The sequence below is a fragment of the Cyanistes caeruleus genome, chromosome Z (assembly GCF_971803275.1).
Source record: "Cyanistes caeruleus chromosome Z, bCyaCae1.hap1.1, whole genome shotgun sequence".
NCBI classification, from domain to species: Eukaryota; Metazoa; Chordata; class Aves; order Passeriformes; family Paridae; genus Cyanistes; species Cyanistes caeruleus.
The window spans coordinates 26,359,116-26,369,573 of NC_141732.1; the positions used below are offsets into that span (position 1 = coordinate 26,359,116).

At 39.7% G+C, this 10,458-nt stretch overlaps 1 protein-coding gene across 1 annotated transcript in view; it reads left to right on the forward strand.

Annotated features, from left to right (window-relative positions):
• Positions 1 to 10,458, forward strand: part of GRAMD2B (GRAM domain containing 2B) — a 57,900-nt gene that overhangs the window by 42,905 nt on the left and 4,537 nt on the right. The gene's annotated exons all lie outside the window — the stretch shown is intronic.

Sequence of the window (10,458 nt, forward strand, 5' to 3'; positions counted from 1 at the left end):
GAAATCTGCTTTAAAAAGACAATTTAAAAATTTATTGTATGTTTGTTTTTCCAGTTTTGTCTACCTGTTGTGCTTCACAGTATAGAGGCTAGAAAAACAGCCGAGTTCTACCAGCCATGCAGGACCTAGTAGTTCAGTAGTGCCAGGTTCTGGGAAGGTGCTTTGAGTTTGCAGGTGGAAGGCAAGAGGGGCACATCACCCGTGTTTCCTCTAGTTGTGGTTAGTGAAAATAGTAATAAGGATTTGTATTGGCTATCTGGATAGAGGGGTTGTTGAACTAGTTTTCTGTCAAGGTATCAAGTTTATGGTACTGTTGGTGTGAATGCTGCAGCTGGCACTCTAGGCAGGGAGTATGATCTGCTGAAAGCCTCCCTCTCAGCAGAGCATCAAAGGTAGCAGCTCACATTCACATTTGCAGGAAAGAGAGTTTTGTATGTGTTTTTGTTTGAGTATATCTGAGCTTAATACTAGAACTTGCTTTCACTTGAACCTTCATACAGATGTGTACTAATGCTTTCTGCTTCCTGCTACACCTGCACTTTCATTTCCCTGTTTCCACCTCAGTCAGTTGGCAAATGCTAAAGAAATCTCCAGGCTGGTGTTATCCAGGCCTTTGCAGGCTATTTCTCAGCTGGTTCAGCTGCAACTGCTAGTGAGGTGTTATTCCCAAATATGTAGGAGATTTTGCATTTACAGAGCAGGTGTGGTGCGTAGTAATGATGAGAAAAAGCTGGCTATTTAGACAGAAAACTAAGCAAACAGCTACACTGAGCAAACAGTTCTTTTTGTGTTCAGTGCCTGTGTGCATGCTTCTATAAACAGCAGAGGAGTAATGTAATTTGAAATGATTTTACCAGCACCTGCTTTTCAGTTTGCCTGGTGAGACTATCTGAGTCTGACAGGCAAATTTGCTCAAGAGAGAAAATTGACTCATCTCATTTGACACTTCTAGGTTTATGGTTTGAACCCAGTGGAGCGTTCTGCTAAACATGGTTGCATGTAATGAGACTTTACAAAAGGGATGGGTTTTTTTGCTTTCTTGGATTTTAAAATCAGTGTAGTATCATTTTATGAATGTAGAGCCTCATAATATTCTGTTCTTTACTGAACAGCCACAAAAAATGTATCTCATTGAATTTCATTTAATTGTATCTAAAGTTACCCTCTGTTTATCATAAGCCATCCTGGATTTTAACAAACAATCAATCAAATGCGAACAACAGAACAAGGTACAATCTACAGTAGATGCACAGCACTTGGGAGAGTTTATTCCCTGAGCTTCATGAAGTGTTATGATGCTTATCACTATTCCTGTCCAAAATACAGGCATTTCACTTACACAGTTGTTTCAGACTTTCTGATCTTCTTCCTGGTGACATCTGCTGACTCTCAAGTTTCCATTTAGTCAAACCGGTCAGTGAGACTATGCCTACTCATCTTGAATTAAATGTCACATTGTTTGGGTGACAAAGCCTAGATCTAGTGTTTGTAAGACCTTGACTACACCTGCTATTGGTCGTACCCTCAAAAGGGATGATCCCAAGAAGGAACTGATTAGAAGTGTCCTATGAGAGGATACTAGCAGGATTAGTATGATAATCAGAAGTGTTTTTTTCTCCTGTACCTAGTTTCATATCTATTATAGTCTGCAAACAAGGGGTCAGGATGCAGCACCTTAGCAAGCAGACTTTGAACAGGAATTCAAGGTATGTCAGTAAAACCTTTCCCAAGACTGTGTTTCATGTACAAAGCGGACAAGAATACTCCAGCTATCCCCTACTGAAGTTAAAAATGCTTTGTATGAATCACTTCATCTATTTTCCCAGAGTTGGATGTCTGTTCTCTTAGTAAACACCTGTGCCAAAAAACTTGGAAGAAGGGAGTTCCAGCAGAAATGATTGCCCTCCATATACATTTTATACTGACTAGGCTCACACTAGCTGCCAGCCTTTGTGAGTTCAGTCTAGATAGTTCTTCCCTCTGATTAATTTTTTTAATTTGTCCACTGTGGGTAGAGCTTCTGCTGATGTATTTTACTGCCTGTGTGACATTCTTGTCTTCCCAGTTTCTGTACTAAGTCCATTTGGAATCTGCTTAAATGTTCATTATGTTCTTCAATTCGAAAAGATACCTTTCCCTGGCTTTACATAAACAGCAAGCTTGTGTCATGATGATGTAGCAGCGTCATGTTCTGGAGGTGTGACATTCTACATTAAGCTTCAAACAAGGATTTGATAGTCTTTGGCAATGCAGGTAGTTTGGACTGTATAATAAAGGCTTCTTCAACTCCTGTTCTCACTTAATGGTATTGATAAGGTAATTTTCCACTGACTAGGCATTTTAGCAGTGCTTAGGAGGAGATGAAAGGAAAATCATTCTGATGTGCTGTGAAGTACAAAATTAAAAATCAGCTCTTCACACTATCTACAGGTAGATGGATAAAGTCTCCCTCCAAGAAGAAAAGGTAATGAGTAACTTAATTATAACCTTACGTGCTAGATATGGCATGCAGGGCAAAAAACAGCTCTGAATTCTTCCTGCACTTAAAGCTTGCTGTCGTGGCAGTGTGCACACATGGGCTCATTCCAGAGCAAGGGCAAGGTGAGAAGAAAGTCAGTTTGTACTAACAGCTGTTTCCACGACATATGTAATGAACCACAAACCTTCTCTCACAAACGAAACATAAATGCCTCAGCACTGGCTCACGATACTTGCATAAAGAGATGTCCTTCCATGTTTTTCCCAAAAACTGTTTCAAGTGATGCCACTGACAGCACACAGGAAGAAGACAATATAATCCATGTTAACTGACCTGAAAACGGTCACACTTCTAAAGATCACTCTGATCAATAGTAATGGCTATAGGGAAGAATCCTGTATGAAGGACCAAGTTCTTGATTGTATGAACATATTGTCCATACTTCTCTTCCAAGTCTCTTCATGGATTTCTGATTCTGCAGTCACTCTTTGACCATCACAGTAAATGCTACCACAGAAACAGTTTGTGGGTTGGGGTCTAATTGAACTAAGGAAGCACACGATTTGTGTTAGGTTTAGGACTAAGGATATGAGACTGCTTGTAGCCAAATATTGAGAGCTCTAATATTTAGTTACTCCCTCCTTCTGCTTATAGACCATCCTCTGCCTCCATTTCCCATCTTGTTCTGTCAGATGTAGCCTGGATCCAAAAGCTGATCTTCTAAATAGTAACCCATCCAAAACCAGTTAATTTCCCATTAGAGATATGGGTAAGAGTCTGTAAAAGAGCCCAGTATCAAATACAGGCATGTTGAGCAATGTCTAAAATAATGCTTTAGGAGCCTTGCTGACATCACAGCTTTTTTTCCTCAGTTGTTTCTGTAATTGTATTCCATGTAAAGTGAAGCAACACTGGAAACCGCAAGAATATTCTGAGGCGAGTTCTTGGCACGCCTGTCGTGTACCTCTGTGCTTCCCCAGGGAGCCACAGCAGACCAGATCTGTCAGCAGCAGTAAGTTAGGCTTCTACACAACCCTGGTGCCTTTCCTGAGATTAAAAATTAATGTAAAGAAGTCAGCACTGCCTGATCCTTAAGGTTTTAGTCATTCATCTGCCTGAGTCTCTTCAGATTCATGCACATGTCCATTCCCTCTGCCATTAAGCACTGAACTGAAGCCAGCTGTGACTGTCCAACCTGACAGCAGCTGCTTCCCTTAAAAACCAGTATTACTGTCACCCTACCATCACTGCCTTCCTGGTCATGTGCTGCTGCTTCCCATCCCTACCCGTACACCTCTGGTGCAGTATACCTTATTTTCTTCCAGGAAAATCAGCTGGAGTTACCTTGTGCAAAGTCCACATTGCAAAGGTATGTTGCATCACCTTTGCTGCATCAGCTTTACTAAATAGATTAGAGCACCTGAGTAACCATTTGGTGGAGGAGCGTGGAAATGATGAGTCTGGGGCACGTACACATTCTTATCTTGCGGGTAGATGCGGAAGATGCTGCTTTAGATATCTATTTCCCTTTTAGCTGCACTTTCCTATGTTTAGACCAAGGTTGGATAGATGGTTCATACACATCCCTGGACAACAAAGCAAACAGTTATATCTAGGTTTTGTTAGATCCTGTGTCCTGGCTCAGGTAAGAAAACTTACCAAATCAGGCTGACAAATGTTTCGGGACAGCAACTGATACAGACTTTTTGGTGGGCCACAGAGAGAACAGCATTGTTTCAGAGGGAAGCACACGTCCTGTATGTCTCACCCTGTATAGCAGGGTGAGACAACAGCTTAACTAAGATCCTGTTCAGCCTCTGATTCAATGCACAAGCCAAAATCTTACTTTGTAATGCTCTGACCACATCTGTATAAAGGAACTCTCTTCATAATGAAATCGGCCACTGCTCTGTGTGACTGTGGAGCAATTCTTGGAAATGGAAATCTTGTAGATGTGGAGACAGGAACGGACCTTGTTCAGCCAAAGATGTTCTTGGATTGCTCTTGCCTGCCAGCCAGGATATGATGCAGTCAAGCCATCACATTTGTGGCTCTACAGTGTGAGGCCTTTATTTGGGACCTCTGATCCCTGGCAGTGAGCCCTGCTGATGAGAAATTTGGCTTCCACAGTGGGGCAGGAAGGGCAGCAGGAAAGCACAGATAGCTCTTTTCTTGGACAAGTAGGACAGCAGAAAAACATATTGGAGAAAAATACAGCTTTTTTCACCCACTCTCCTGGGAAAGAGCTGCAAAGGAAATAATCAGAACAGATTGGGGAGAACCCGATTTTTGTGTGTTGGCTGCACTTACTGTATTCATCTTGCTTGGGTGGAAGAGAGTAAAAATTAATATCTTGAGTCTTAGTTAAGTGGCCCAGAAGATACAGAGTCTCTATCCCCAGCAAATACAAATCTAGAGTAATTAGGCAGAATTATACAAACAGAAACAGTAGAAATCCAGAAAAAGAAAGAGCACAAATATTTTTGGCTCTGCTGTCGTGATTTACTGAACCATAACAAAAGTTGACTAATCCTTCAGTGTCAAGGAATGAGAAGCCACAGAATGATGAAGCAGATACATTTTTTTTAAAAAATAGCGAGTTCATGTAGATGCTATAGAGACTATTATGTCAGCCTAAATGTATTTAGGGGAAAAAAATAATTGTTTTGACTTGGATAATACCTGCTGTATTTCTACAACAGAACTTGGTGCAATTTCTGGCAAGCAAATCATGAAAGACCATGAATTCCATGTTTTAACCCACATTGCAGAAGAAGTTTTCTTAGCAGCTTAAATACAAAATTCAAAATATGTTTTCTGAGTATCTGAAAGGCATTGAAAACCAAGAAATCATTAATCTTTTGCATATTCGGCAGATTCCAAAATAGCAATATCTCATCCCAGTTTCAAAAAAAACAAGCTAAGACCCTGAGGAATTAGAAACTTCTCACTTAATTAGGAAATTTGTGGTGTGAAGAATTAAAAGAAGAATTGTGCACAGTATTCTTCAAACCTAGTGTTTCCCATAAGAAAAACACAGCATGGAATAACACAGGCTAAGCACAAGGAAGAGTTACCCTTTCTGTGAACTTTCAGTGTTTGTTCATAAAGAAGAAGGCAGTGAACAGCCGGAAGAGAAAATTAAATGATCAGCATGCAAGCCAGTGTACTTAGACAAACAATGGCTGACATAAATCTCACAGAGATTTGAAATGCATGGTTTTGCAACATTAGAGATGATTTTTAAAAACACAGAACAAAGAGACTGGTGTGGTGTTTTGGCTTGGGGCTTTTTTTCACAAAATATGCTTCATGACATTGGGACAATTTTTATAAAAAAGAACACATTAAGAGGAACACAACCATCAAAACAATGTTCTGAGACACCTTCCTTTGTGTTTTTGGTGGGTTTCTTTCTTTAATCACAGTAGATAGTCTTGACAGCCTGTTAGAGTCATGCTCCCATCAATGAATTCTGAGCAGATTTGGAGGTTTGGGGTGATACTGTACTTTGGTGAATATGTCTATCTATGTCTCATCTGCCATAAATGCAAACTTATGTGTTAGCCTTAACTACATCTAGCTCCTTTCCCTGCATTTTCCTCACACAGCAATCCTCTTATCCTTTTATATATTCAAAACCACGCTCTTTCAATTTATCCTATTTTGTGCACTCTGCCCCACCTCCCACTTGCAATAGTCTGACCTTCCACAGCAATCCAAATGTAATATCCAGCAGTTAAAATCCTGGTACTGGGTCTTATCTATCTTCAATCCTGCTTGGGCCTTTCACATTGGCTTCCCCATCATCAGCATCTCATCATCTTTTCTGGTGATTTTGAATTCCTTATCCACTCTTTCAAGAGCCCTTTCATTTTCTGCAGCCAGCAATGTCTTCCAGCACATTCCCCAATAACACTAAGGTGCTTTTCGGACTTTGCAGGGAGTCACTTCAACATTACATTGGCAGGGGAAAAGTAAATAAATCAGCAACAGAGCTAACTAAAAAACATGGGAAGAAAACAGGCAGGCAAAATAGAGTCACAGCAGCCAGTGTTGGTTAAGCCAAACTAAAGTCCTCATACTGAGTTTTTAAACCACAAGGACTTAGAACGACAGCACAGCCTCAGAGGATAGTTCAAGTTACGTTGTTTCCTGAAACATCACCATGACCTTATTCTGCTACTTCTGCTTTAAACCAAGATCACAAATTAGCAGCTGTCCAGGTCAAACTGAGAAGAGGAATGTGGCAAAGAGTCAGCGCCAATCTCTCCAACACACAATCATGAGCACATACAGTTGTAGGTGAATACAGTCACACAGGAGCTAGAAGGTGGTTTATATTCTGGGATTCTACAGGAATCCTGCACACTTCTTGTGGCAAATGTGCTAAAAATATCAGCAATTGTGGTAAAAAATGTAGTTAGACAAAATGCAACTCAAAGAGGTATGTGCTACACTTTTGAGACGTGTTTCTAATACAGCTGCTACATTGGACAGAGCAGTTTGTATTACAGATCGGTCTGAATCGGGCCAGAGAATGAGTAGCCTTATAAAATCCACAGAAGACAGGAGACAAAAATTGTTAACATTATAATAATAATAATTAATTATTACTTATTAACAGTTCGTGGAGTAACTGAAAATCTTTGGAAGCCAGAGAGCTTATATTTATTCTGTTCCTCCTGAATATCTCATTTCTAAATTCTGCACACTGCCATTTCATTACCTCTGTAACACTCTGCTCAATAAGCGAGCAGGTGATGTTGACTTCACTATTACAGCTAAGGAGGTTTGGGACACCTCTAAGGAGAGTGTCAGGAAAGCATGAAACACAATTGCCACATACTGCCAGCTTTCCAGACTTTAATGTCATGAAAGGATGTGCCCTCCTCTGAAATTCAGAGATCTAACTTGAGCTGTTTATTCCTCCTAAGTCTCCCTTGAAATCACGCTGCAGAAAAAGAGCTATAATGCCAGAGAATAGCAGCATACTGGGTAAAGTAAGTATTACACCATTTGTTCTCCCTGGCTGAAACACTATTATTTTTAACCTTTGGCTTTTGGAGTTAATGTTTTATATAACAATTGCACTAATCAACTGAGGCTTTTGCAGAATAGAGTGTATTTAATTACTAGCTCAGAGGCAGCAGTCTCAGATGTACTGGAACATAAAAAACATTCAGACAAAGAGGTCTGTGTTCTACACAGCTGGCTAGCAAATGCAAAGGCTGCCCTTAGGCAGGCTTTAGCCTGACCAACAGCGACACCGGGAGGAACACAAACGTTTTTAAAAAGGCTCTGCTATGCTCTGCTGTGTAAATCCCTGTCCAAAATGCACATGCATTTTAGGAGGTAAGCAGTGAGCTGTATGGAAAATCAGTGCTAATAATTTAGCAGAAAAGGAAGACCGATAACCAGTATTTACCTTTGTACCAGCTATCCATAGGGCAACCATGTTCAAAATGTGAGCCAAAATGCTTCTCACTTCAAGCAGCACTTCGGTGGCAGCAGATGTTTGCACACTGAATGCAATTAATCCATTAGTTTTCAAACACCAAGCATGTACTACATGACAGCACGGCTTGCTGATTAAGGAATACCAAAGAGATGACACTAAAAAAAATCCTTATTAAGTCACAGTTTTTTGATTCTGTGTGATTAAGTAATTTTACCTCTATAAGTCTTTTTTTTTTCTGCTTCCACTAGGAAAATAAGAGAACACACTTGTGCAATACATGACCAACACCTTAGCACAGGACCAAAACAGAGAGTGATTCAAAAGAAAATCCAGGCACAGAAGTCTCCTGTAATTTACACTTTTTCACATAGTTACTAATGAAGTTAACACAGAGGCACAAATGGGCTAGTATACCTAATGAGTCTCGAATGCAGGACCTATACACATGATTTCTCATACAGAAACATGGATGCCACAAATTAAAAGTTCTGGCAGCCATGTGGTTTTGAACTCATCCAGCAACAACAGAATGGTGAAAACACCACATGAAAAGAACGTGATATAACAAGAATGGGCTGGTGTACTACTGCTGAAGGAAAATGGTAAATATATTCCCAGTTGCTTTAAATTCAGCACTGCAGGACCACTTTTTGCAAAGTGCCAAGGTGAGACCTACTACTGGCAAGCAGTATTCTTGTTTCCTGAAAATCGTCACCCCTGCAAGAAGCTGTGATAGGACACAATAGGTTAAAAGAGAAGCAGCCTACAGCTCCCATTCTCACATTTCATTAAAAAAGCAATTTCTCTCTTTATCAGCAAAAATATTAGTAGAATTTTGATTTTTCTTCAGGTAATAATGTAGCAAAAAGAAAAGAAGTTACTTGTGAGACTGTTCCCATCAAGGTCATTTCACAGTAAGCAATACTGTGCTAGCAAATGAATTATTGATCACGTGTCATTTAACACTTGTTATTCACTGGTGTTACACATTCAGTGGTAATTAAGTTTATGCAACACTGGAAGACGCTGATAGAATTTGTATTAAAACTGCAAGACCATTATGTTGTACATACCAGTAGCTCCAAGACACACTATGAATTCTCAAAATTGCTTTCCTCGGGAGAGATAAACCACTGACAGCTAATGCAGTTTACAATCTCCTGAGTGGACTTTCCAAATTAAAGCAGAAACTGAGGAAGTGTGTACTTATAGTATCTTCAAACCTCCTTAGTTGTATACTTTATCATAACCATAACTACTTACAGGCACCTAAATGCTTGCTAAAACGTTGCAATCTGCAGCAGCCTTTAAAAGACACTCTTCCCAGAGCCAGGAAGCAAGCCAATTCTCAGATTGTTCATCACCACACCTAAGGAATTCAAAGCTGTCTGGAAAGGGAGACAGCACTATGATTACCTGCTCTGATGCCACACTAGCAGTCCACTGACTGTGCAGATAACAGATCTTTGGAATAGGAATTCCCATACTTAGCAAAAGTGGAGCTGAATTTGTAACCTACTTACAGAGAGCCCACAGTCTCTCTGCCTACATAATGTGGGTCAAACTCACGTACTCGTAACACGCAGCAGCAGTTACACAAGTACATCATGCTGAGTCCCCTGGGCTACCCTTACAAAAGTTTGCACTGAAAAAGGAGTTATGTATTAAGACGTCAAGTTAACCTTCAGAAGTTTAGTGTGCTAGCTATGCAGTCACCTCTTGATCACATTTGTGCATTTATTCCACTCATATTAGTTTTCAGATAATGATTTGAAGACCAAACACCAGACTCACTATACCAGTTTTGTTCACAACCCGAGTTCCCCTATCTAAAGCCAGATGGCAAAATCAACCTTATTCCTGTAAACTAAACAGCTGGACTTGTGAGATTATTTTACCCTAAAAGAGTATTTTACCCTAAAAAAAGCTTCTGTTTTAAAGAAAAAACAGAGGCTATGTGACATGAGGCTATCCAAAAACTATGATAAGCAGCAAAAAAAATCTTTAATTTATTTTTCACTGTTAAGAGTTTCATAGTAACATTCAGTGCCACAGAATAGCATTAAAGAGTACAATTTCTAAAAACTGGGGCTATTTGCTGAACAATTAAATTTGGGAATTTAATTCAAAGAATTAATTTTAATTTAAAATTTGATTTTAATTCAAAGAATTGTTTCTTTGCCCTATCTGCTAGAGATTATCTGTCTGCTTAGGGTATGTCAGTTCATTCCGTGTGCTAACATACAACACTTTTTAATGAAATGGCCAGACACAAAGAACTGGAGGAGAGAATACTCCTGGCAGTAAGAGATTCAGAAGGAAAAAAAGCTGCCTAATGTTTGATCTACAGAACATGACACCCAAAATATTTGTATAACACAAACATAAGATTATAAACACTATGCATTTTAAAACTAGAAATAAAGGTGAAAGGAGACCAACTAGCATTGTGGTACAGTGGACTTTCAACCCAGGTGGCATGGCATGGCCCTCAAAACACCATCAAAATAAATCAATA